The sequence below is a fragment of the Ambystoma mexicanum genome, chromosome 11 (assembly GCF_040938575.1).
Source record: "Ambystoma mexicanum isolate Mex_15411 chromosome 11, UKY_AmexF1_1, whole genome shotgun sequence".
NCBI classification, from domain to species: Eukaryota; Metazoa; Chordata; class Amphibia; order Caudata; family Ambystomatidae; genus Ambystoma; species Ambystoma mexicanum.
In genome coordinates, this window is record NC_090934.1 from 946,714,343 (window position 1) to 946,740,983 (window position 26,641).

At 45.4% G+C, this 26,641-nt stretch overlaps 1 protein-coding gene across 1 annotated transcript in view; it reads right to left on the reverse strand.

Moving 5' to 3' along the window:
• Nucleotides 1-26,641, reverse strand: part of LOC138505080 (mucin-2-like) — a 233,241-nt gene that overhangs the window by 137,239 nt on the left and 69,361 nt on the right. The gene's annotated exons all lie outside the window — the stretch shown is intronic.

Consider the following 26,641-nt stretch of genomic DNA (forward strand, 5'->3'; position numbering starts at 1 on the left):
AATGCACCCATACTTCTACCGTCTGCATCAAGCATCACTTTGTGCCATAAATCAACATGTTTGCGTGTGCCATGACGCAAATAACATAAACATTAAATCATGGATACTTCTGGCATATCTGTTTTAAGCTTTCAGTAATTCAAAATGAATATAGCTAGATTTAATAAAAAGCCAACAGCGAAACACAAACACCCTTGTTCACAATACACTGACACTACTTCTTTATATTCTGCACATTTTGACCCATTCCTAGCCACCATTAATTTCTTCAGTATGGCCTTTCTTTGGTCATTTCGCTGTGTCCTTCATGGGCCAGAGTAAGAGTCTTTATCTGCACCCCTCAGGGCGCTATGAAAATAGAAGTCTGATACAGCTTTCCACCTTAACGCCCTAACTGATTCATGACCCTGTCGAAACACTTGATTTCGTCGCTCACTTCCAGCTTTCAACACATGCCACCATGTTCCTATAAAGATTGTCCTCCCCAACAGCAGAGTTCCATTCTGTTTCACATCTCACTTGATACACATAGACATTGGGGGTCATTACGACCCGGGCGCAAAGGGATACCGGGCACCGGTAATGACACCGGTACCAGTAATCTCTTTGCGCCCTATTCCGAGGACCCTTTGTGGGTCCTTCCTTAACGCCTGGTTTTAGCAGGCGTTAAGGACGGGATCCGCAAAGGGACTTCAGAGCTAATAGCGGTACTGTAATTTACGGTACCGTTATTAGCACCCTCCCCATTCCCATTGAGCCCTATATGGGCTCAATGGGAATGGGGATTGACATTTTCAATGGGGACTTACCGGTCCCGCAAAGGTCGGACTAGACCGTTAAGTCCCCATTGAACCAGGGCGGACACGGTACCGGTAATGGTGCTAGTCATGGTGCTAATAGTGCCATGACTAGCACCAACCTCGGAATGTGGCCCATTATCTTCATCATCTCCTTGTCCACAGCTCATTACTATCTAATTCCATCAGCTTCTGCAATAGGGCTTCTGCCCCCACATTATTTATTCCTTGAACAAATTCAATGGTACAATTCAAACATTGAAAATAGTAACTCACCTGACTATTCTTCTAGAAAGCTCATAATTCCCGTTACCTTCAAACACTACTTTGAGCAATTTCATAAGCATGAAGTTCTGGACCCACAAAGACACATTACATTTCTTTCCTCCCGTACACAACCAAGGCCTCCTTCTAAATGACACAGTAACAATCCTCAGCTTCTCTAGTAGCCCCTATTCCGCCGTGCAGTTGAGACAGCACCTCCACTAAGCTATACTTGCTAGCCTCTGCATATAATATGGATTCACAAGCTTCCTCAAACCTCTTTTTGTATTTCTTTGAATTCTTTAGCACATCCTTAAGCAAGGCAAATCCTGGTTTTGACATGGCCAATCCTTTAATCTTGTTGTATGGCATTCACCAAATCATACTTTGGGTGTACGCATTTGCGCGAAAGCTTATTTCCCAAATATTCAATTTTGCTACAACTGAATGTAGAGTCATTTCTGTTCAAAGTATGCCCAAACTCACTAGATACATGCAAGACTTTCCATAGCCTCAGGTCATGCCATCCATGTCTATCTCACATTCAAGAACATTGTCTTGGATGCAGCTAATTCCAGACTCTTTGGTGCTTCACCATTTGGGGCATGCTAGCTGACAAGTCCAAGTAGCAACCACTTGAATGCAATTAGTCCTCTTACTTTGATCAATGGCGCAGGATTAAGACACTGTGGTTGTAGTGTAACTTGATGACAATCTGATATGAGGTCAGTATTCAGCCTTTCGATGTAAGGCATACCAATTCCCTGATATTGGGCAACAAACACATTTCCACCACAACATTCTGGTTCAGACGCAGGGGCATGCATTGCCATTGGACTGGCCAGCTTCTATTAGTAGAGACAACCATTCATTTTGCAAGTGCTGCAACTCCTCCACCATGTTGTTTCTCAAAATGAGGGGAGCGCTCTAACTTTAGCTGCTGCTGCTACAGCCTCCTTGCTGGAGTCGGATCTTATGGCAAAACCCCTTCAGTCTCATCCCCATGATTGATTTTGTCATTCTTAACTAACACTTGTTCGGGATCATTGGGCCACAGCACAATTCCAAGTTTCCTGTTCAGCCATCCAAACAGATATCACTCTTTATGCGATAAAGACACGTTCACTTTAGCAGGTCTTCCTTTGAAGACCAGCTCTGCTTGAAACTCAACAAAGGAGAGATGCTCTCCATAACCATTCACATGTATTTCATGATCAAACTGCTCACATAATTCCAGCACAGTTTTCTCGGAGTACACTAATAATTCAGTGTTAATGCAATTAACCTCAATAGTGGGATACGTTTTAATTCTCAATCTATGGCCCCGCACTACACCAGTGGGCAACAAAAGATCACCCAAAGAGCAATCCACCTCACTGTCTTCACACAACCCTAGTTTGTAAAAAAAATGCTTCTTCCACCCTCACTCATGACATGTAAAATTAAAACCAGCACCAGGTTAGAACCATTCTCCAACTGTTTGATTTCTTAAATTTTCCATTGCTAGCGCTACATTTGTTTGTCTTCGCTCACTTCCCTTACATTTGTATTCCCTTTTTCAACCATCTTTAACATTTTCCTTAGCACACTTAACAGAATGTTCTGTGTGCTTAGCTATATCAACTATTTCATTAAATGAGGGATCACCCATCATCCAAAATTTCCCCCTTACTTTTATCACCAATTTGCCCTACTGATTCACACTCTTTTTGATCATGTGTCCCTAATCTATATATTTTTATTAAAAAATTGAAGGCAAGCAGGTTGACAGCTAGGCGCATGGGAGCGAGAAGAAGATTCCACTGTAAGGGAACCTGGACGTCAAAAGAAGCCTCTCCAAAGTGAGCCAGTTTGTATCTGGGTTTATTACTGGATACGGAATACTCTGTGCCTCTGGTGCCCTGAAGAATGATAAAAGGCGCTTTCATCCTCTCTGTGCTCAAGTTATGGCCATATACAGCACAGATGCATTGAAGAAGTTATTTCTTACAATCTTTCCACTAGACTTGTGGTTCATCAGGATTAGGAAAGAACATGATACAGGTGCATTCTATGTCTACAGCTAAAGTTCCTGTTCCCATATTTTTCAAACACTATTGCATGAGATGTAAACACTAACTATTCCATTTTCTAACCGTAGACACTTTCACCGTGGGGAATGTTTTAGATTTATCAACCTGAATTGCAATTTGTATGCGATGGAAACGTGTGCTAGCTGCCGTTAGGATGGTATTCATAGTGGCACCTTGCAGACAATGCATTCCACAGTTTGCTGCTACTAGGAGGATATTTAGTGTTGCACCTTCAAAAGCAAGATGTGGATAATGTGTTCTAGTGAAGCAAAGAGACGCAGACAATCATAGCCTCTACATCATGTTCCCAGAGGGAAGGGTGTGAGACATGGCCTTTGCCCTGTATCGACTCAGCAACAACCTAGATGATTCAATGAAAACTAACAGTCGAGAAGCCTTCCATCTGCATAGAAAAGTATTATGCAAATGACAGCAGTTCCCCCCTGCCATGGGATGTTATTTTAGAGCCACAGGCTCACACGTGAAACAGGCCATCGATGGTGAAACCTTAGGCACAATACCCACAACAGCCATAGCACAGTCTGGTCTACTTTTAGCACAGTGCTACATGAAACATGAACTCTATGATGCTACTAGTTTTTGCACGTTTGAGTGGTCCATATCTTGCTCATAGGCCAGATGACAATAACAGGATATTGGTAACTCGCTCTAGAGAGTTGCTACAACCATCTTGTCGCCAGTAAAACGTAGTACATAGGGAAAGGGCACAGCCATATATATATAAGTTCTCTTACTAGATTTATTCCAGTACGAGTTCCTTATAAAAAACAGAGTTGTTGCAGTACCAAGTACCTTAGTGTCCAGATCCAACTGTCAGTTCCCGCTTTACTAGAGCACTCCACATTCCCTTGTAAGTAACTCAAAAAATAAACATAACATTAACAAATGACCACGTTCATCCTCCTACACAGCGCCGCAATGGGGGTGCCAGTGAGCTGTCATGCAGAGGGCTGCACCTTAAACTAGTTCTCACATACAGCACACAATCCTTTCAAAACATCCTTTCCGGAGTGCCTAAGTACTAACAAGGAATGTGAATTTGGGAATGCAGTTCCACTGCAATTTTGAGTGGTTTGGCCCTGTAGCGGAAGCTAGCATTAGGGAGAATATTGCAGGGAGATATATAGAACCATGCAGTGTGCAGACATCTTTGGAGTGTGCTGCAATCCCTAGAACCGTTGATGTTCCGGGTGTGAGGCGTGCATACGGGATGTTGCAAAGGGCTGCGAGCACCAATAGTGGGAGATCCTGCTTGATACAAATGCTTCACTGAGTGTGCAGTCTGGAGAAAATGCCAGCAGCGGACTGTGACCCAGGTCTAGTGAATGGAATTGAACCTGCCATTTTGAAAGGTGGAAGTATGTTGTGAATGCATTGTGACTCTCCACGGGGAGTGCAGGGAGGAAACATGTAGGGTGATTGTGTTTGAGAGTGTGAAAGAGGAGCACCTTCAGGGGAGATAACACACAACACACCACAACTCAACACACTCTGATCGTTATGCTGCTGAGTCTGTAGAGCTGTGTTATGCTGCTTGTCTTGTAGACAGTACAAACTAGGATCACGTCTATCACTGCATTGCAATGGGAGTAATCAGAGCTGAATACGTATACCTGTGCCTTCACTCTTAGTGTTTCTGTACTGTGGCACACATGCCCTTTACCTTAGCCACTTCAGCAAAACACCTGTTGTGGAGGGGATACAACCTAGAGTCTCCCAAGCTGATAGCACATTGGAAGTGGTTAATAAACCAACACAAGTCCGTGACTGTGCAGACTAAATTCATAGTACTGCACTATGAAGGGCTATCAGTGTGGGTCAATTCTAGAACACAGTACTAATAAAAGCAACAGCTTCTACGTGCTCAATCTAAACATTGTTGACCACCATCGACCGCTCATAAATAATTTGGAGACAGTTGGTTGCACAAGGGTGTGCAGTGCAGCAAGATCTTGGATATTTTGCAAGGGGTTGATGGGCAGCCAAAAGAAACATACTAAAGTGCATGCAACAACACAAAAGCTGCATCAATAGGGGAAAAACGAGTTTTTCCATGGAACTAGATCTTAACTTGAATTGCTGTACTTTAACAAAAACAGAAAATTGAGGTGGCCAATGTTCAGCTATTTCAATTTTAAGATGTATCTCTATAACACAGAATGAATGCCATTTTGTATGCGTACTGTCCACATACGAGTAGAAGACGTACTATTGTACCTGTACTCTCTACCGTATGTATCGAAATACACATCAAATTCAGGACTGTCTTTGATGTAAGTTATGAGGAGATATAAATTGTGTACATGTACGAAATGTAAAACTATTATATGCTTCCTACAAGTATAAAACTCACATTAATGTTAGACCTCATTTTAATGTGAGCTTTCATAAGAATAGGAAAGATGTGTAAGATGAATATAGATCTTTTATACAAATTCACCATGTATGTGTACAAGAAGTACATTTCGTACATGTACTCTACTATACGTAGCAAAATACAGGACTGACTTTGATGTAAGTTGTGAGGAGATGTAAACTGCGTACATGTATCAAATACAAAACTACTATATGCATCCTGCGCGTACAAAAATTCACATCAAAGTTAAATCGCACTTTAATTTGAGCTTTCATACATATAGGAGACGTATAAGACATGTGGAGAATGAATGCACATCTTTTACGCAAACTCTATATATATATGTGTGTACGTGTAGGAGATGTACATTCCATACATGTACACTAATGTATGTTTGAAAATTTGCATTAAAATCAGCAATGATTGATGTCCGCTTTGTGTATGAGACATATAGCGCTCTTATGCCAAGCGCTCGTAGGCAATGTTTTTTACACCACACACTTACTTACACCAGACACTTAGACCACACGCTCTTACAACACACTCTGTTACTGTACATGTTCATGTAGAAAAGTTACATTTTGAACAAGTAACATACATTCATATGCTGGATGCCATAATCATCACAATACACACTGAAATGAAATATAAACAACTTTTTAAATAAAGGGTTAAGATCAATCTAACAGAAAGTAAGGTTTATTATGAAGAGTACACATAATAACAGATCGAATTCACAAGGGAATCGGATGTAGAATCCATTCATTTTTTAGATTTAACCGTTTATGTCAAGGAGGATCATCTGGAAACAAGAACTTTTTGTAAGACAACGGAAGTCAACTCGGTGTTGCATGCACTCAGCTGTCACCAACGTACAACTATTCACAACATCCCCTTTGGTGAATATATACGTGCAAGACGTAACTGTAAAGATGACCAAAAGTTATACAAGAATGCAAACTTCTAAGAAGTAGATTCAAAGAAAGAGGATACCCGAAAAAGTGCCTACAAAAAGCTTATGCGAAAACTAAGAATTTGCAACAAGAGGATACATTAATTCCAAAGAAACCTGCAGAGGATAAACAAATGAAACTTATGTTTGTAACCAAATATAATCAAGATCATCAATTGATTAGAAAAACCTTACAAAAACACTGGTACCTATTAAAATTAGATGAACATTTGCACAAATTCATTGAAGATAGTCCGAACATCATCTTGAAGAAAGCCAACACTTTGAAAAACATCATCTGTCCATCCATGTTACCTGATACACCAAAGAAGACTGTAACCACCTGGTTTACCCAAACCGAACCAGGCTTCAGAAAATGTGGTTTCTGCACAATGTGCAAGTTTGCAGGAGATAAAATCAGGAGCCTGGAGGGTCCCAATGGCAAAGTATTTGTAATTAAACATGTAATTAATTGTAGAACAAAGTTTGTTGTTTATGCAATTATATGTACTTGTAAAAAATTGTATATAGGGAGTACTAAAAGAGAGCTGAGAATTAGAATTCGGGAAAATTTGGCTAAAATCGGGAGCCAAGACCCCACCCTACCTCTGGCAGTCCATTGGCAACAAAATGATCAGTTGGATAATAAGGCGGATATACAATTTATTGGCCTAAAACACATTACTATGAAAAAAAGAGGGGGGCATAGAGTTCGAGCATTACGCCAAGCAGAAGCAAAAATTATTTGTTTTTTCAACTCAGCTATATTTGGTTTGAACCTGGATACTGAAATGGCGTAATTTCAATGGGCCTCATTACACGGTAGGAAGTGGACCAAGGTGCTATTAGCACTTTGGTCCATGCCGGTAAAATACTGGCACCGCCTCGGAGGAAAGGGGAATTACCGCCCTATTCCAAGGTTGGCGGGGCAGTAATTCCCCCTTCCCCCATTGCCCTTCCCCATTCCCATTTATGCTAAAAAGCAGGCGTTAAAGTACCAACCCGCAAAGGGACCTCGTAGTAAGGCGGTAAGGGTTAACAGTCACCGGTACCATTACCAGTGACCGTTAACCCTTACGGCCTTCCGTGTAATGAGGCCCTATAAGTAGTTAAAATATACCTAATCTTACCAATTTGTCTTCCTGATATGTTGATAATGAAAATGTTGATAACAGTTGGAGAGGTGGACTGTCTAAGATTTAGACTAAAGGAAACTATAGGGGGGAGTTAGTGGTTGTGAAATGGCATGTGTAACAGTGACATTGAAATTTCCTTAATGTATCTTTTAGGAAGCCTTTGTTTCCCCAGGGCAAGATAGATACTCTGTGCAGGAGCGTTGATTGGCTGAGGCTGGGTGTGAGGTAGTTTGGAATTATTTTTAGAATTCTAAACTGCCTTTCATTCAAGTTGTCATCTGAGTAGGTCAGAGCTTTTTAAGTTCCTGAAATCTAGAGTAATTAACCCTCCATAGAGTCACAGTAAACATCTAAAGAAGAAAAAAGAGGAGTATCAGTGTTAATCCACAGAGAAGAAGTTGTCATCTGTTAAAGCATCACCTAAGAAGATAAAATGTCCAGCCAGCAGAAGAAAAAGAAGAAAGCTAAGTGCTAATCAATTCTTTGATGTTTGTTTTAGTTCAGTAATTGAAGAAAGAACGAAACAGTAGTAAAATGTTAATATGTTTGTGAACACCTTTATTGAAGAAGACTGGTGAAGTTTTTCATGCGTAGCTTTCATTTGAAAGGAATGTTAGCGTACAGTACATATCAACGTTAGCAGTTTGCCAGTTTGAAGCCGCAGTGTAATGTGACAGCAACCAGCCTTGCGCGCGTTTATTAATTAACAGTGTGAGAGGTCGCACAACGCCATGGTGTCTATTAACCCAATAGCGTTAGTGTTAATTTAACAGTTAATTGTTCCCCTGTTAATAACATTGCGTACCCTCTTTCGGAGCAACGCACAAGGAGATTGCCAGTGAACTCTAGAGCAAGGGACCCTAAAATGTAGGCGTGCGTGCCTCATATCTCGTCCTAAGAGCCAGCTGAGTGAGAGATTCCGTAAATCTCTTCTCATTGCGCAATCTTTGACAGACTCAAAGGATTTCACCACACAGGCCAGAAATTGTTTGTTTTTGTTTACGTTTCACGTTATAGACTATGGACACATAATTTAGCAGTGCAGCCTCGTACTATAGTAAAAGGTGAAGAGCCTTACAGCAACGTTCAGCTCAGGCCAGGAAAATATTTCATTTCAAAACTTTATTTTTAAAGAAGTCAAGTTACTTTTAAGGTTGCATCAGCAGAAGCAAAGACTTTTAAAGAGAAAACAAATTCTGTAAGATTTTAAAATAAGAAAAGATACAACACAGCAGCAGTTATAGACAGCAATAAAGACACAGCATCAGCAGTGGCCAGCAATAACAACTCAGCAGCAGTTTTAGACTGCAGTAATGGACAGTATCAGCAGCAGTATTTGGCAGTATTGAATTTTATCAAGCCTATCAGCAAGGAAGCATAGGCTGCAAGTATTGTTGGGAAGTGGGATTAAATAATAACAAGGAAAATATTACAGTTGTGTAGACAAGCAAGAGTAATTGTTTGTGATTAACTTTTAGGTTATCTTCTAAACAGTGTAAGAAAGCAGGAGACGAGTCGAGGGCTATTGAAGAAACCGGCGTTTGTTATTTTATCCACTTCCCCTTTCCCCATGGGTTTGCCAGCTTGATTAAAAGATTGTTTGCGGGTCTGGTGGGCTATTTCCACTCCTGCAGGAATACCAAGCTGGATCTGACACAACCTACTACTGACATCATGGCCAGCAAAGAAGAAATACTTGCACACAGCTCGAAAGAGGAACGAGGTGCCGCTGGCATCTGAAAAACATATAGCAGTTGCCAAAACCTGGCAAGAGCTAAAATAAACTGAACACAGGAATACAGCACCTACACTGTTCTGTGCATGTCTTCTAAGGAATACCTCAAACCACACACCCCAGGTGTGAGGGGACAAGGGACTATCTGAAGTGCTATGAGGGCTCTCCCAAACCAAACGCTTTGCCCTGACCCAGCAGGGCACATGTTATAAAAACAAAACACCTACTGATGTGGGGGTTTGGGTACCCACAGCCACATTCCTGGCCATCTAGCTGAACACTGAACCATCGGCAAGCCCTGTGATCACAGAGGAGCAAGATACAGTAGCCAACACAGCCAACCGCTTTGGTACTGTGCCACCAGTCAAAATGGTCAGGGATCTGCAATCTCCATACTCTCTCCCTTTAAAAGGAGATACTGCCATTTATTAGCTGAATGTGTAAAGTCCCTCCCTATCCCCAGGCAGACTGCAGTCTTGTAGTAATGTCATCCCTGCATTCCCCACATGACAGGCAGGAATGAAACACTGTGATTCTAAAATGTAATCTGTATTTATTTATTGCATGCTTAACTGGATTCAAAGAAGTAGAATGCAAAATTTAAAGATTCATCCTATTAGGGTTCAAAGTCCAGTGCTCTAACCATTGTGCCATACAGGTTCCACCAAACAACATTCGCATAATGACTCACACAGAAATTGTATCCAATTCCAATGTAACTGTAGAAACGTTTTTCACTGAAAACAAGTAATGTATTGCACATTCATTCTTATATCAAATTTTTATTTTCACTTCCTAAACAGTCATAGCCTGATACCAAAGTAAACTGCTTGTCGTCAAACTAATTTCTGCAAGAAGGAAAAAGGAAACACAAAAACAAGCTTGGTCACCCAACACCTGAATTTGATTCAATCTGCAGCGCTGCGAGGAAGGAAGCTTAATTCACAAACTACTTTCAGCTGCTGGTTTTTGCTAGGTTACCATAGTAACCAGTGAAAAAGTACAATTCACATGGAAAAGCCATCATGACAGAGCATATAGAAAGTACAGCTTCTCTATGTTGCTGGGAACCCACTTCCTCATGCATGGCACATCAAAGAGAACCTACACAAGCTTCCCCATGTTATCCAGATCGAGCTTGAACAGGCTGTAGAGAAATACAGGTCCAGCAACAGAAAAGTGTGGGTAAGACAGTGGGAAAAGATTTCAGGTCAGTCTACCTTCCAAATATCTTCTTTGTGGCACAACTGAGAACCCCACTTGATAATTGGGGGCATAGGTTTGGGGTTTTCCAAGCAGTGCCGCCAGCCTACCCACTGTGTGTGCTGTGGGAGGATTCACAGCAGAAATGTTGCTCCCCCCCTTCATCGGCTCAAGCTGCTCATGCTGCAACAGGGGGCAGTGCCCAAACCTGTACCCACACCAAGAGACTGGTAAGCCCACCAGAGCCTGCAAGAGGTCTTATTCGTTGCAAGTCTGATACTGGGGAATAGCCAGATCCGCTAAATAGAAAAGCAGTAACATAAATGAGTCACGGAATAACACAGTGACTGTAGACCTATACTATTCATCTCTACTTACTGTGACCTCAAGGCTCATTGGGGGTGTCTGCAATCCACAAATTCTCATGCAGCACTTTGTCCTTAAATGCGGGGGGAGGGAGTAGGCAACAACGTGTTCCAACAGGCCTGGAAGCCTGTCCACTGTGCTGTGGATGGATTCACAACACAAAATGTCACACATCCCCTATGGCATAATCGTTGTTTAGGTTGCCACTAACACAACAGGGAGCAACACCCAGAGCTGTACTCTCACAAAGAGACTGAAATACCCAGTAGAACCTGCAAGAGGCCTGTTGATTGTAAAGCTAAAAATGGAGAGCTGCTAGACTAGACCGAAAAGGCAGGCTAGTGGCAACCTAAATGAGACATAGAGAAAAACACAGTGTGCCAAATTCTCAAAAAAGAGCGTAAATGATAGTAGAACAGAGAATGCTGTGGTTTCATTTGCGCTTATTGCTGAAATGCTCAGGTCACCTTATCCTCAAAGGTGATCTGAGCATTTCAGGAGCGGCTGTATAATAGTGCAAATATGCACTTTCCAGCCCCCTTGCCTACTTTAGTGTCGAGAGCGTGCTTCCATTACTAATGTATGACAGGCCGGAAAAAAGGGCATCTGAATAAGCGCATCCCATTGAGATGTTGTTTGTGAATTGGGCTGCTTCTTTTTTGGTGCAAGTGAGGAGATGCTCTAGCGCATTTCATCAATTGTGTCCAAAAAGTTTTCAGAATCTTTCCCAGTGACTGCATTCCTAATCTATACTCACTGTGAACACCTGAGGCTCGTTGGACGGGTGGCTGTAATCCACTCATCATCATGCCGAGCTGGTTCCTTACTCCAAGGCCAAAGCATGGGCACTATGACCCCCGGTGCAGTTGATTTCTGCTACTCCATTTCAGTGCCTTGCTCTTTGCCAAAACAGCCACCCACAAACATGGGCAACCCTGGCACTCAGTCCATTTGAAACTCCTGGAGTGCTCATACACACACACACAAAATGCATATATATTTTGGAAAGGTTTTAAAGTAATGTGACTTGGTAGATAGACATAGAGGTAATGTTCTTTTCAAACGTTGTGCTTTGTAGAAGTAAAGACTGATGGTATAGTAAAAGATTGCCAATAGTTCTGTATTTGTATTTTGGCGGTGTCAAAAAAGCATACAAAAAAGGTTTACTAAAAACATGCATCCACACTTCTTAAGAAAGTATATGACACATTATTAACTTTGACTACAAAGAATGGGAATATTTTACATTTTGACAGTATTTGGTCCTGAAGTCAACAATTCAACTTAAAAAGAACAAGTTGAGGGGAGATTCCCCGGATCCTCCTAAATGGTTAAAGATCGAGCAGGCGGCTGCCTCACTTCCTTTGGCTCACCTTCCATTACTTCAGAAAGAAGCGCGTAATTATAGGGGTGGAATATTGCCAACCACCTTGTCCACTCTACTGAGCTGGGATAAAGCACGATCGCAGAGGGGCAGAGGGCAGAGGGGCATCCGATTGGGGCTAGGACCACTGTCATCTATCACCAGAACCCGGCTCACCCCAGGCCTCACACCCACAACGTCCGAATCTGGTGCTGAGACAAACCCTTGCATCTGAGAGATTTATATGCTGATCAGGAACCTTTGACTTTCCAGGTATGCAAGGAAAAGTTTGATCTCCCGGAGACGGAACGCTTTCGATACATACAACTACACCACTGGCTCACTAATAGGGCCTCCGCAGGGCAGTTAGAAGGGCCCCTCTGGGAATTGACCTTAAAATACTTGAAGGTCAGCAGTCCTGCAGGATTTCGCTGTGTTATAGACTCTTAGAGAAAGCCTCAATAGATGAGAAGCTTCCATATATGAAAGCTTGGGAGAGAGAACTGGGCCTGGAGATACCAGAGGAATCCTGGCAGCGGATCTGGCACCGAACTCAGACCAGTTCTCGATGTGCTCTAGTAAAAGAAAATGCCATCAAAATTTGTTTCAGGTGCTACTTCCCCCCCAGCAGACTCCACTCCATTAATCCAGAGTATCCGGATGCATGTTGGCATGGGTGCGGTGAGCGAGGGGCTATGGCTCATATGTGGTGGCATTGCCAGATTATTCAGTCATACTGGCTAGAGGTGAGGTCTAGAATCAAGGAAATCACGGGCTCCTTGCTCCCCATGGACCCAAGGGTGTTCCTGTTGGAGGATGCCCCAGAAGATGGGTCCTTCCCCATGTCAGGGCATAAAGCAATTTTGATTTCGCATTTATTAGTGGATTTATTAGTGGCTGCTTGCATTACCAGAGCCCGATTCTGCAAAGCGATAGAGGGCCCGCAGATGGCCTACTGGTGGATGAAAGTGTGGGAATTGTTAGGTTTGGAAAAGCTTACAGCTGTGATGGAGGGAAAGCTCTCGAGATTCCGGAAGACCTGGCGCCCCTTTCTGGACTTTGTCTCTGATAAAGAACACATGTTCTTCCAACCACAACTCTTGAAGCACTTCATGAATTCCTGAATTGGCTGTAGATTTGTTAGCTCTGCACTTACGCACTTTTGACAGAGAATGGGCAACAATGGTAGTAATGTTTATGAACTCTTGATATCTAATATTGCTTAATGAATTCATGTTTCTGATGGGTTAAATGAGAGATAACTGACCCAATGAACTTAACTTGGTGACCCTTTTTTTTTCTCTCCCCCATTTTCTCTCTCATTAACCCCGATTAATCACCTGAAGACATATTGTATGACATAATCTGTACTCAACACTGTTATTTAATGCCAAATATGTGAAACATTGACGAATTGTTGGGGGTTTGAGGGTTTTTGATTTGAACAAAATGGACTTAAATGTTGATATAATTGTTTGTAATGCCTTTCACGTTGAAAATCAATAAAAATATCTAAACAAAAAAAAGAACACGTTGAAAAATATAAGTAAAAAAAAAAGAGGCGGCGTAGCCAAGCTGGTGGGCTGAGCGGACGTGTTACGTATGAGCTTCGTCCCTGCCCGATGATACAACGTGGAAGCCGGCACCAGGCACATCCTTAAATAATAGAAATAGTGTGAGCTAAAATAGAGGAACAGAACGCAACGGGTGGGAGCAGTGGAACGGCCTTGCACCAAGAGAAGCAGAAGGTGCAACGGGCGAGGCGGCAGAGAAGGCCCCACGGAAAGATGGCGGACGGCACCTGAAGGCCCCGGGGAGAGCGGTGGATCCGCATTCTGGGAAAATTGGGCCGTTGGGAACTCACCGAACCTTGAAGGGAGCAGACCACATACAGGAAGGACCGGGAATGTTTTGCGAAGTATCCCGGTGCAGCTGTGAGGGAAGCAAAGGCAGACCGCGAAGGAGCACGCAAGGTGGGAAAGTCCAAAAGAGAAGGTACATGGCAGCAGGCACGCCCGGCCCCAGATGTCTGGGGGCCAGGGGCTAGCAGTCAGAGGGGGAACAGCAAGAGCCGCTGGGTGAAGGAGATAACCTGCGAGAACTTCATCGTGTCTCGCAGCAGAGGTAAAGAAGTACGGCAGCAGCAGGAGAGCCAGGAAGGAGCGCACCGCCGGAGAGGAGGAGCGGTGTGGTGGAACACAGAGGAAAGCATCCGGCCTCTGGGAGGAGCAGCTGTCCAAGCATCTGGAACCAGATGGCAAGGAGGTGAGGAGCAGTGCCAGGAAATGGGAGGAGGGGGGGTGACAGAGGTGAGAAAGAAGCATTGAAGCAGCCCGGGAAACCACTAGCCTCGAGGAGACAGGTGAGGATGAGCAACGGGCCAAAAAGGAGACAGGCTGTAGGCAGGGATCCTGTGCTTGCAGTCTGAGTGCAGTGAGCAGTGCAGCCCTGAAAAGTGGAGGGAAGCATCATGACAACGACACGGCCTGAAAAAGGGGAAAGGACGGCACCCATAATGATGGGGGGAGGCCCTGGGCATGGAGACTAATAAACAACCTCCAAAAGAGTACCCATCAGCACAGGGCACCCCAGAGACACAGTGGTGCCAGCGGCCAGAGGGAAACAGAAGGGAGAAGAAAGGACACTTCAAGGCCCTGGGGAAACGCAAGGGGACCTCACGCCCACAGCAATAGAAGGTGGAGTTGAGACACAACAGAGGGTGAAGGCCCAGGAAACATCAGAGGAGTACCCACGGAACGCACAGAAGGGGACTCCCTCGCTGGAGCGGAGGGACGGCGGGAGCCACCAGGGAAAGCCCTGCATGAAGCAGAAAAGCAGACTGGAAAAGAGCAAGCAGGAGGAGAGGGCAATTCAAAGTTGAGGAAGGACCCAAAAGGATAAAAGGAGAAGCCTGGGACCAGAGGACAGAGACGTCTTCAAAAATGGAATAGAGGAACGTCGATGAGACAGAAAAAGAAGAATACCCGAGAGAGCGGGACCTGGAAGGGCGCCATATGGGACAAATACAAACAAAGCTTCCCTTTGGAAATCTGGTGGGGCAGAGCGACATGGGCATGGCACTCACCAAAGAGGATCTGCTTACTGCAGTGGCCAAATTCAAAGGGGAGCTCACTGAGACAGTCAAAGCATAAGAGAAGAGCTCCTGCAGGCCATCACGAGCAACCGGAGAGACATTGACTCCCTAGGTGAGCGGGTAATGGAGATAGAAGAGCGCCTGACGGAGCTGGACACAAAGGTGCCCGAGTGGGCACAACAGACAAAGGAGGGGGAGGAGAGAATAAGGGCCCTGGAGGAGAAGTGTGAGGACCTAGAAAATAGGTCACAAAAAGACATTGGGGGCCCTTACGAGTTTGCAGGTAGCCATGGCGCCATTAGCACCATGGCTGCCTCCAAACCTGGGTCTGGGTCCGGTCTCACTGAATGGGGACTTACCGGGACATTCCGACCTATGCGGACCCAGTAAGTCCCCATTCAGTAAACCATTCCCCATTCCCATTTGAGCCCCCATAGAGCTCAATGGGGAAGGCCCTAATAACGGGCCTGCAAATTGTGGGCCCGTTATTAGCTCCAAGGTCCCTTAACGGGTCACGCAAAGAACGGCTGTCAGAACAGCCGTTCCTGCTGGGACCCGCTAAGGGACCTCGGAATATGGCGGTAGGGGCTTAACGGCACCGCCATACTTAACGGTGCTGTTAAGCCCCTACCGGCATAGTCGTAATGACCCCCAATATCCGGATTAAGGACCTGGAGGAGGGAGTGGAGGGGCCTGACCTGTAAGTTTGCACCCGGGAATTGTTCGAGAACCTAGTAGAGGGGAAACAGGCCCAAAACATGGGGATAGAAAGAGCACACAGAGTGGGCAGCCAAAGGATGGATCGAGGTGCGAGGCCCCAAGACATACTAGTGAAAATGCATAACTACAAGGACGAAGCGCCGCTCATGGGACAGCCAGGATGAAAGGGAAGATCAGAGTACGGGGCTGTGAGATTCAGATATATGATGACCTGTCCCAAACCACACTGGTGGCGAGGAGATGTTTATTCAAGCCACTCACGGAGGAATTGAATAAATGGAACTTGAGATATAGATGGCTCTTCCCAACAGGGCTCCAATTTCGCATGGGCAATGAGGAAAAAACTGTTTCCCAGGTTGAGGATGGTCTGAGGGACCTGGGGGTGGCTCAAAGAAAAGCAGGGGAAACCAGCACGAAAAACCAACAAGGAGAGTGGTCGGACGAGGCACGATCTGGGCCCCACGGGTGGAGCACAAACAAAGGCGAAGAAGACACGACGAAGGACAATGCAATCCGGGTGGAGGCTCACTAAAAAGGACTAAAGGACTAGAATCTAGCCTGATGCGAGTTAAGGAATTGGGAGAGTGACGGGCGGGGGGAGGGGTGAACACCACAAACTGTTCGCAGAAGGGGACCACGTCGAGAACCTGGACTATGGATCCAGGGACAGTTACAAGTTGGGGATGTCTAACCAGTTCTGAGGGCGGCCGGGTACAGGGAGACAAAGGCTCAGTCAATCAGAGGAAGCAGGGGTGCCAGGCCAATCGGGTGTAACACTAGCCAGAAGAAATGTATAGGTTAAACTCATGGAATGTAAGGGTACTGAAGAGCCCGAATAAGAGGGTGACAAACCTGAGGGGAAATTGGCAAAGAGGGGGCAGGAATAGTCTGCCTACAGGAGATGCACTTGATGAAGGGAGATGATGGTCGTCTACGTAGCAGGAATTACCCACTACAATATCATGCAGCCGCGGGAACCAAATGGGGAGGGGTGGCAATCCTATTCCATAAATCCTTATGAATAGAAGGGACCAAGAATAGAACGTGAACCCGAGGAGAGGTATGTGATGGTGAAAGGAAAAATGGGTGGCCTGGTGTATACATGGGCATCGGTATATGCCCCCAATCAGGGGCAGGAAGGGTTCTTCGATAGATTTCTAGATGAACTGGGCAAGTTCAGGGAGGGGGAAATGATCACAGCTGGGGATTTTAACCTAGCAGCGGACACCATCTGGGATAGGTCTGGTGGACTGAGGGGGCATACAACAGGGACAACGTCCAAACACCTGCTAAGAAGGTTTAAAGAAGAGGGGGGTCAATGATGTGTGGAGGACACACCACCCACAAGAGAGAGATTACTCTTTCTATTCACATGTCCACAAGACCTACTCCTGAATAGATTATATTATGGCAACGTGAGGGGTGGTCTAGGCAACCAGCAGAGTTCATATTGGGAGCATGACTATATCGGACCACGATCCGGTCTCACTAAATTGGGAGGAAGGAAACACATAGGGGCAGTGGAGGATGGAAACTGGAGGAATATCTTCTCAGAGATCAACAACAGAGAATGAGATATGCAAATTTGTGGAGGAGTGGGGGGGGGTGAGGCAAACAGTCCGGGGGAGAGATGTGATGCGTTTAAGCAGCACATTAAGGAGTATTTCACAAGAGCTTCAAAGAAGAGCCGTGAGTTAAGGAAAGAGGAAAAGAGGGATAGAGGGAGAGATACAGGAACTCGAGAGGATGCATAAGGAAAAGGGAACAAATAAGGTGGCCAGGAGAGTAGCGCACGCGAGAGGGCAACTAAACAATTAACTAACAGGTCGGTGGAGAGTACCCTCTTAAGGAGCGGGCAGAAGTTCTATGAGCAAGGTAATAAAGTGGGGACAGCATTAGCGCGGCACATAAGGGCCAGAAAACAGAAGGCGCTCATAGCCACTTTGGAGGATGGGGGGCAGACAAGTTGGGGCGGGGGGAGCCAAACATAGGATTGTGCGAAAATTCCATGCAGACCTGTACAGGGAGGACCCAATGGATAAGGAAGGACAAGCGACATACCTATCAGGCTGGGAAGGACCGAGATTAGCCCCTGAGCAAAAAGACCAATTAGAAGAACACACAACATGCGAAGAAGTGCAAAGGGCAATATCCCGATTAAAGACAAACAAGAGTCGGAGGAAGATGGGCTGAAGGCAGCATTTTACACAACATTCAGGGAGCAGCTCGCCAAAGCCCTTACGCGGGTATTTATTTACTTTTGAGAGAAGGGGGAGATATCCAAATCCATGAATATGGCACTCATCGGTGCAGACGCCAAACTTTATATGAGTGTACTAGCGGCAATGTTAGAAGGGTCTCTACCGGGTCTGGTGGCACAGGACCAAACAGCATTAATTCAGGGACACAACACATTTGACAGTATAAGAAGGGTCCTACATATTATCGCTAAGGCTGGAAGAGGGGGGGGGGCACCACACCCACCTGCTTATTAATGCTGGATGCCGAGAAGGCGTTTGACCGCGTCAATTGGGCCTTCATGGAGCGCACACTTAGAAAGGTGGGAATAGGAACACATTTTTTAGAATGATACAGGCTAATTACCAGAATCCCCAAGCTAAGGTTAAAGTGAACCGGAGGTTGACCAATCCATTCTCAATAAGAAGAGGGACAATGCAACGATGCCCCCTCTCCCCACTCCTTTTCGCTCAGTTGATGGAACCCTTTGCGCATCGGTGAAGGGAGAATAGGGAGATCCGAGGGGTCAGGTGGGCGAAGGTGCGCCACAAAATAGGCCTGTTTGCCGATGACGTGGTCCTAATGATCACTGAGCCGGAACACTGGCTTCTGGCAATAATGGAGGAGATAAGGGCTTTCTCTGCAGTATTCCAGCTTCAAAGTGAACTTTGCAAAATCATAGATTCTAAAAGTATTGATAGGGCAGAGGGAAAGGAGCCAACTGGAAACCAGTAACCCGTTCAGGTGGGCATCGGGACCAGTCAGATATCTTGAGGTGAACCTGACAACTTCCATAAAACATATAGTGGGGACAAACTACCGGCTGCTGCTGAAACACATTAAGGCAGACCTAGCAAGGTGGAGAGGGTTGTACATATCATGGTTTGGAAGGATAGCTGTCGTCAAAATGAACGTGCTCCCTCGGCTCTCTCTCGAATCTCTTCCAGGCGATTCCCCTGGCCGTCTCGGGGAGACTGATGTAGGACATTCAGGAGTGCATCATGGGGTTTATCTGAGGAGGGAAAAAGATGAGGATAGGGAGGAAAATATTATTCAGAAACAAGACCCTGGGAGGAGTGGGATGCCCTAATGTAATGAAATACTACCAGGTGGTGCAATTTAGAGCAATGGCAGAGTGGGGAGGGCAGAGAACCAGAAACAGTGGGTGTGCATGGAGCAAGCGGTGGAGGGAGAGCACCTTAGGAAAGTATCAGCGATGAGGAAGGTGGACAGGCCTGAGAGGCTACTGGGAACTCCAATTACAAGAAACACCCTGAAGATCTGAGAGCACTTGAATAAGAGGTTTAAATTGTCTCCATGGCGATCACAGTGGACACCCATTTTTTGAAACACCACCTCCCCACCAGGAAAGGAATATAATAGGTTTAAACGGTGGGTGGAGAGAGGGATAAGGGAGATCAGTGATTTGTATGAAGGTCCCCAATTCAGGTCATTAGCAAACCGCAGAAGAGAGCTGGGCCTAAAGAAAGGGGACCTGGTTGCTTATCAACAACTACAACACTGGGCGGGAACTCCTGCAATGATGGAGGGTGCCACTAGGGAATATACAGAATGGGAAAAGCTAATTTCATCCACAGAGAGCAACAGGGGGCTAATATACACAATCTATAAAATCTTGTTAAGTGCGGAGGAGGGGGGAGATAGGGCACTGAGGGACAAATGGGAGAAGGTACGGGGAAAGGTGCTCACAGATAAGGAACGGGACAAAGCACTAAAGGGCTGGTATACCTCATACACCTCGGTACAGCAATGTGAACTACAATACAAGCTGGTACACCATTGGCATTACACCCCCGAGAGACTTTATAAAATGTACACCTCAATGTCAGTAGTGTGTTGGGAAACTGGAAGGATGGAGCACATCTGGTGGGGATGCCTGCAGCTTCAACACTTCTGGTGGGAGGTGAAATGAAAGGTGTGTGAAATAATGGAGTAAATATGGAGCTGGATGGAGTGGCAGTGCTCCTGCCCATTATGCCTGAGGGGCAACAAAGAATAGGTTGGAGTGCTGGAATGCTATGGGCAAACGTAATGATGGCCGCAAAGAGATGTATAGCTAAACAATGGAAACAGAAGGAGCCGCCATCCATTATATAATGGGATTATGCGGTATGGGACACGGTAGATGTGGAGAAGATGACGGTGACAATATGGGGGTCATTGAGAAAATTTAGGAAAGTTTGGTCACCCTTCATAAACTACACAATCAAGGACATCCCACACCTATACATCCCGAAGAGCATGAGGGCGCTGGGGATATTACAGGAAGAGGAGGACTGAGCCGTAATTAACAGGACTTGAGGAGTCTTCTTCAGGAACTGGTGGGGGGGGGGCGGGAGGGAGGAGCGGAGTGTTGCAGTTGATACAGTAAACAACTTTGATTGAATATGTGCTATGCAAAATATTACATGGAAATACAAAGTTAATTATATATGTAACCCATGTTGAGCGAATAAAGGTTTGGTTAAACAAAAAAAAAAGAGGAATAGGGGCAACCCATATTGTATTTACCCACAATTAAATTATTACTTTTAAATTTAGATTGGTTTAAGCTTAGGGTAAGGAAAAGGATTGCTTTTAGCTGCATTTTGTACATTTTATTTTTAAAGACAATAGTTTTCAAACTTAGCTACTTTTACAAACAGAAATGTGGACACTTTGGTCTGGCAACTCATTTAAACTATTTAACTAATATTACTGGAATGGTGCATTTAATCCTGGAGTGGGCTAGGAATGAGGGATTTTGGTGGGTACCATTACTGGCAGCTGACTCGAGATGACTGTCGTACCGTCAGTTGCATATCAGTCTGTCAGGTAATGCCCGATTTACTAGTGGGCAATAAATCCTTAGAATTACCCTGAAAGTGTGGGACTTTAAGCATTTCCTATGTAATAATGATGAATATATATTACATTTTCGAGCCAAGCTTAGAGAAGCATGAACTATTGCCTGACAAAGTCCTGGTAGAGGTTGGAACGCGTGCCAGCTAGCTACACATGGGTTAGTCTTTCCCTCTCTGTATTCATGGCTTTAATCCTTTGCAAACGATATTGGATGATTTTGATCTGAATAAAAGATTGCACAAATACACTTTACAGAGTGTTTGCCTGTATGTTTTTGACTATTCTGGCAATACTGTGTAGATTCAGTGCTCCCTGTTTTTGCATCAATTGTATGTGTTGGCTTCACCCATACACCCGGAGCCACCCACGATTGAGGTAGAGAGTGGTTAGAAGAACTGATTTTTTTTTAATGATATATATGTGTGACCAAGCAACGAGCAGTTGCGAAACGCGTCATTGTTTTGCCGCTGCCTCCCCTGGCGTTCATTTGTGTGGCAACACAGATATTTTAAAACAAATTTATATTGTGAATAAAAAGGACATTTTAAACTTCATTCGTGTACCCTGGCTTCCTCTGACTAATTTTGTGCTGTTTTGTATGTAAGACTTTGACTGGGAGAGCAGCTCATTAGCGCTGCAGTGTTCGCACCGGCTGATTTTGATATATATATATATATATATATATATATATTTCTGATGCTTGTTAATCTGCTTAGAATCACATGGTGTGCATATAGTCTGAAATCTAGTGGTAATCGCAGAGTATTGCATCTTTCTTTCGAGGATCGAAAGGGGACGGCGACATTGGCGTGACTGTAACACTATGTCTAACGTGACGTGTGGTGTACCCAAATCCTTCATGCGTCGAGGTCCCTCAGATTTTTCTTTCCACCCAACTAGTTGGTTGCCTTATGCGGAGCTTGCAAGAGTTTACGTTGCAAAGTTATTTTGTTGTCCCACGACCGTTGGTCGTCTAGTCTTTGACTTCTTCCTTCGATGACTACTTCGTGGACCCCTCTGCCGAAGACATCCTTGGCTGGTCGGCGACTGGTGCATCGTTCGACGTTTGTCGACCGCATGGCCTAGGCCTTCCGGCCAAACCAATACAGTAGGGAGAGCGGGCCCTGGGTTGATTCTTTCCTGAGAATGCATTTCATTTTCCCCTCTCTTTCCCTTTCTGGTCTGTCTGCCCTTTTCCTCTGCTATCGAGAGGACTCCATTTAAATTTTGTCAGTCTTGCAATGGAAAATATCTGTGGAAGGACACCCATCTCAAATGCAATAGGTGCTTGCCTCGTGACCACGATGAGCGATCTTGTAGGTCCTGCCAACTCTTTCATCCTAAAATGTAAAAAGATAGGTGGACAAAACAGTGGGGGGCCTACGCAATGCAGGTTGAAAGCCATTCCCCCGCTGGCGCCATCGCATCGAGTGACAAGGACTCTAGCGGCAGCCATGGCTCTGACATGGAAGCCATAGACCTTTTCGGCGGAACCTTCTGGTTCTGGGATGCCCGCCCCTGGCCCCGACAGGCATGCCACCGGTACTGCTATGAGGAGAACACACCCTGGCGACAGGGGCACACACGCACCATGCAAGGATAAGCATACAACCCGCCCCAAACTTCCTCAACGGATAGATCGAAGAAGCATCAGACGCCAACAGTCCCTCCAAAGGCTTCATCGTTGTGTCTGCCGAACCTCACGGTCTGGCGCCCTCCCGCATCCATCTTCTCGGCATGCATCCGGGCATTCCGCTCATAAGGGTGTCTCTTCTAAAAAGCACAAGCGTGCCGACACGCTGTCTAAGAGCGCGTCAGCGCCAAAGGTTTCGGCAGAGCCGGTAACTGCGACAACGCCTACAGGCACGTTGAAATCCCTCATATAGCCGCCAAAGCTATGCAAGAGTCTCACATCTATTGTTTCAGTGGCAGAACGACCTAAAGGCACACCCTCTCGTTGAGGAGTACTCTGAAGGGCCCAATGCGCTCTCTACAGCTTTATGTGATAAATCACCTCCCTCTAGGGAATCCTTCCCTCCTCCAGAGACATCTGCCTCATTCCTGTGGACCAGGGAGAAATTCAAAAATTACATGACAAAATGTCAAAATGTATGGACTTTTCTGAAAGGTTCATCACTCCCAAAAGACCTAGGGAGGAGGATTCCTGCCCCATTTTACCAAAGCTGCAGAAGCTTTCAACCGAATGTCAAACCTATCAAGAAGTATGTGAGTTTTCTGAACCAGAGGAGACATATAAGGATCCCTATAGACTAGTCAAGAGGACAATCCTTTTGGGCAGGACACAACTGATCAGAGCCCAGATTGGGGACAAGTTCAGCCAGCAGGTGAAGCACCTTGGCTCCCACCCACTCCAACTCCTGACCCAGATGTCATTTGTTTGGACCCGCCCTCCTCGCCTCAACAGAGGCAGCCATCGCCTACTGATGACCAAATGGCTTTCAATGCCATCCTGAAGAGGGCCGCAGACCACTTCCAAATCGCCACGCAGGAAGCTGTTCAGGACTCTGATTTTGTTGAGGACATTCTAAAGGAAAAACCTCCCACAGGTCAAGCTATTCCCTGCTGAATTCCATTTAGAAGCGTCTTGCACCCTCCTTACTGTCCCCTTCACTTACAAGAGCTGTCAACCCTCGGGTTGAGAAACTGTTTCGCCCCTCTCCATCTGAACTTATGTACATTAGGGGGCATGCAACAACAAAAGACTCCCTGGTTGTTACGACCACCAGGAAAAGGGCTGGGGGTACCACTATCTACTGCAGAGGCTCCCCCAGACAAGGACTGCAAGAAACTCTATGCCCTTGGCAAGCGTATCACCATGTCGGCAGCTTATTGTACCAGAATTGCAAATAATACTACTCGTCTCGCGAGTTATAGCAATGCGCAGTGGAACTTGCTTCAGGAAGGCCGCCAAGAGGTCCCTGAACCTGTGTGATCACGCCTGCTGGTGATCGTCTCTGAGGGAAGGCAGGTGACCCACAACATCCTTAAGAACATGCTGGATGCTGCAGAGACGGCTGGACGCACTCTGGCACAGGGTACTCTTCTTAAGAGGCACGCCAGGCTAAATAATTTAGGTTTTAAGCCGGAGACTCAGGCCTCTTTGATAAACAAACCTGTGGAAGAATCAAAATTGTTCGGTAAGGCTGTGGATGACGCCTTGGAAATGGCGAAAAAAAGAGCATGAGACACTCAAATCTCTCAACCAAATCACATCCAAGCCTTTTTGTTCCTTTCGGGGTCAGCCCTTTTCCGGATCTCCACACGGCCAATATGGTGCAGGGGATACCCCATGGTCCTCCGGGCAAGGTGCAATTGACAACAGCCAATATCAACAGAGGGGACAGCGCAGAGGCAAGGGCAGAGGCAGAAACTCCACCCCAAGGGGCTCTCCGGCCTCCGTATCAAAATGACTCGCCAGTCCGGGTCCCCTCACATGCCTCCCCGGTCTGGGAACGGCTGTCATCATTTATTCCCGCATGGGAGGGTGCACTTCAGACCAGTGGGTGCACAAGACCGTCACCCAGAGTCATTGTATCGAGTTCCACCGGCCACCTCTATACCATACTCCAAAGAGCAGAGGCATATCGCTAGCGCACCTGCAAATCCTGCTGGAAGAGGTGCACATCCTTCAGGAAAAGGGCCCCATAGAAGTCGTCCCCATTCATCAGGTAAACAAGGGTATTTATTCAGTGTACTTCCTTGTACCCAAAAAGGATCTCACCATGCACCCTATTTTAGACTTGCACCCAGCAAACAAATATGTCAAATTGCAAAAATTCAGAATTGCAGGAAGTAATCCCGCTGCTGGTGCAGGGGGATTACATGGCAACATTGTACATGAAAGATGCATACTTTCATATCTCAATGTTGCCTGCGCACTGAAAGTACCTAAGGTTCATGATAGAGGATGTGCACTATCAGTTCAAGGTTCTTCCCTTCGGCATTGCCTCGATCCACGAGTGTTCACGAAGGTATTGGCGGTAGTTGCTGCTCACTTGCGAAGGCAATCCATCCCAGTCTACCCATACCTCGACGACTGGTTGAGAACAGGGGATTCGTACGGAACATGCCTAACAAACACCCAGAAGACGATAGATCTCCTATTCAGTCTAGGGTTCTCGATCAACGAGAAAAAGTCCAGTCTAGACCCCAGCCAAGTCAAATATTTTCTAGGGGCTCCAATTCAGACCAAAGACGGCCTTGTCTTTCCCTCCAACAAGAGGGTTCAAAACATGTTTTTCCAGATCCCTCATTATGTAGCCAGTCACAAGATGACCGTACGCAAAGCCATGCGATGATGGCCTCCTGCATCTACCTAGTTCCTCACGCACGTCTGAACATGCATGCATGATTTTCAATAGAATTCCTAGAAACACCTTGTCACTGTCCTCCTCTATCAAGAAGAATGTCTCCAGAACATCACTTGATTTTAGAAGAAGAAATTCTAACAATGCTACAGAATGGAGCACTGAAGCTAGTTCCACTTCCAGAAGAAAACAAAGGTATTCATTCAATGTACTTCTTTGTTCTCAAGAAAGATCTAACAATGCGCCATGTCTTAGGCCTCCACCCTGCAAACATGTATGTCAAGCCATAGAATTCCAGATGACAATGCTGCAGGAAGTAATCCCCCTACTAAAACAAGGAGATTACATGGCAATATTGGACATGAAAGATGCATACTTTTATATTTCAATGTTGCCAGCGCACAGAAAATACCTACGATTCAAGGAGGGAGACAAACACTACCAACTCAAAGTGATACCATTCGGCATAGCATCATCACCAAGAGTGTTTAACAAAGCCCTTTCAGTGGTGGCTGCACACCTAAGGCGGCAATCCATTCCAGAGTACCCCTACCTAGATGACTGGCTAATAACAGAAGATACACCTCAGTTGTGTCAACAAAATACCCAACAAACAGTCAACCTGCTTTATCAATTAGACTTCTCAATCAACGAGAAAAAATCCAGTCTAGTACCCAGTCAGATGAAACAATTTCTAGGGCACTGATGCAAACAGAAGACCGCCTAGTCTTCCCCTTCAATGAGAGGGTGCAAAGCATACTTTTTCAAATCCCTCAATACATAGTTGTGTGTTCTATCTCTGCAGTGGTGGACAAAGGAAAACCTTTTAAAAGGCAAGCCATTCAAAATCCCAGCAATCGAGGCCACTCTCACGACAGACGCATTGCTAGCAGGGTGGGGAGCTCATTTTCTCCAACATACTGCACACGAGGTGTGGACACAAGCATATCAACCTTACAGAACTGCTAGCAGTCTTCAGAGCTCTACAATTGTTCAAACAACAGCTAGTAGGGAGAACAGTGCTCATACTAACAGACAGCGCCACAGCCGTGTTCTACATACATAAACAGGGAGGGACACACTCTCCAGGGCTTTCCAAACTAGCCTAGAACATTTGCCTGTTGCCACTGA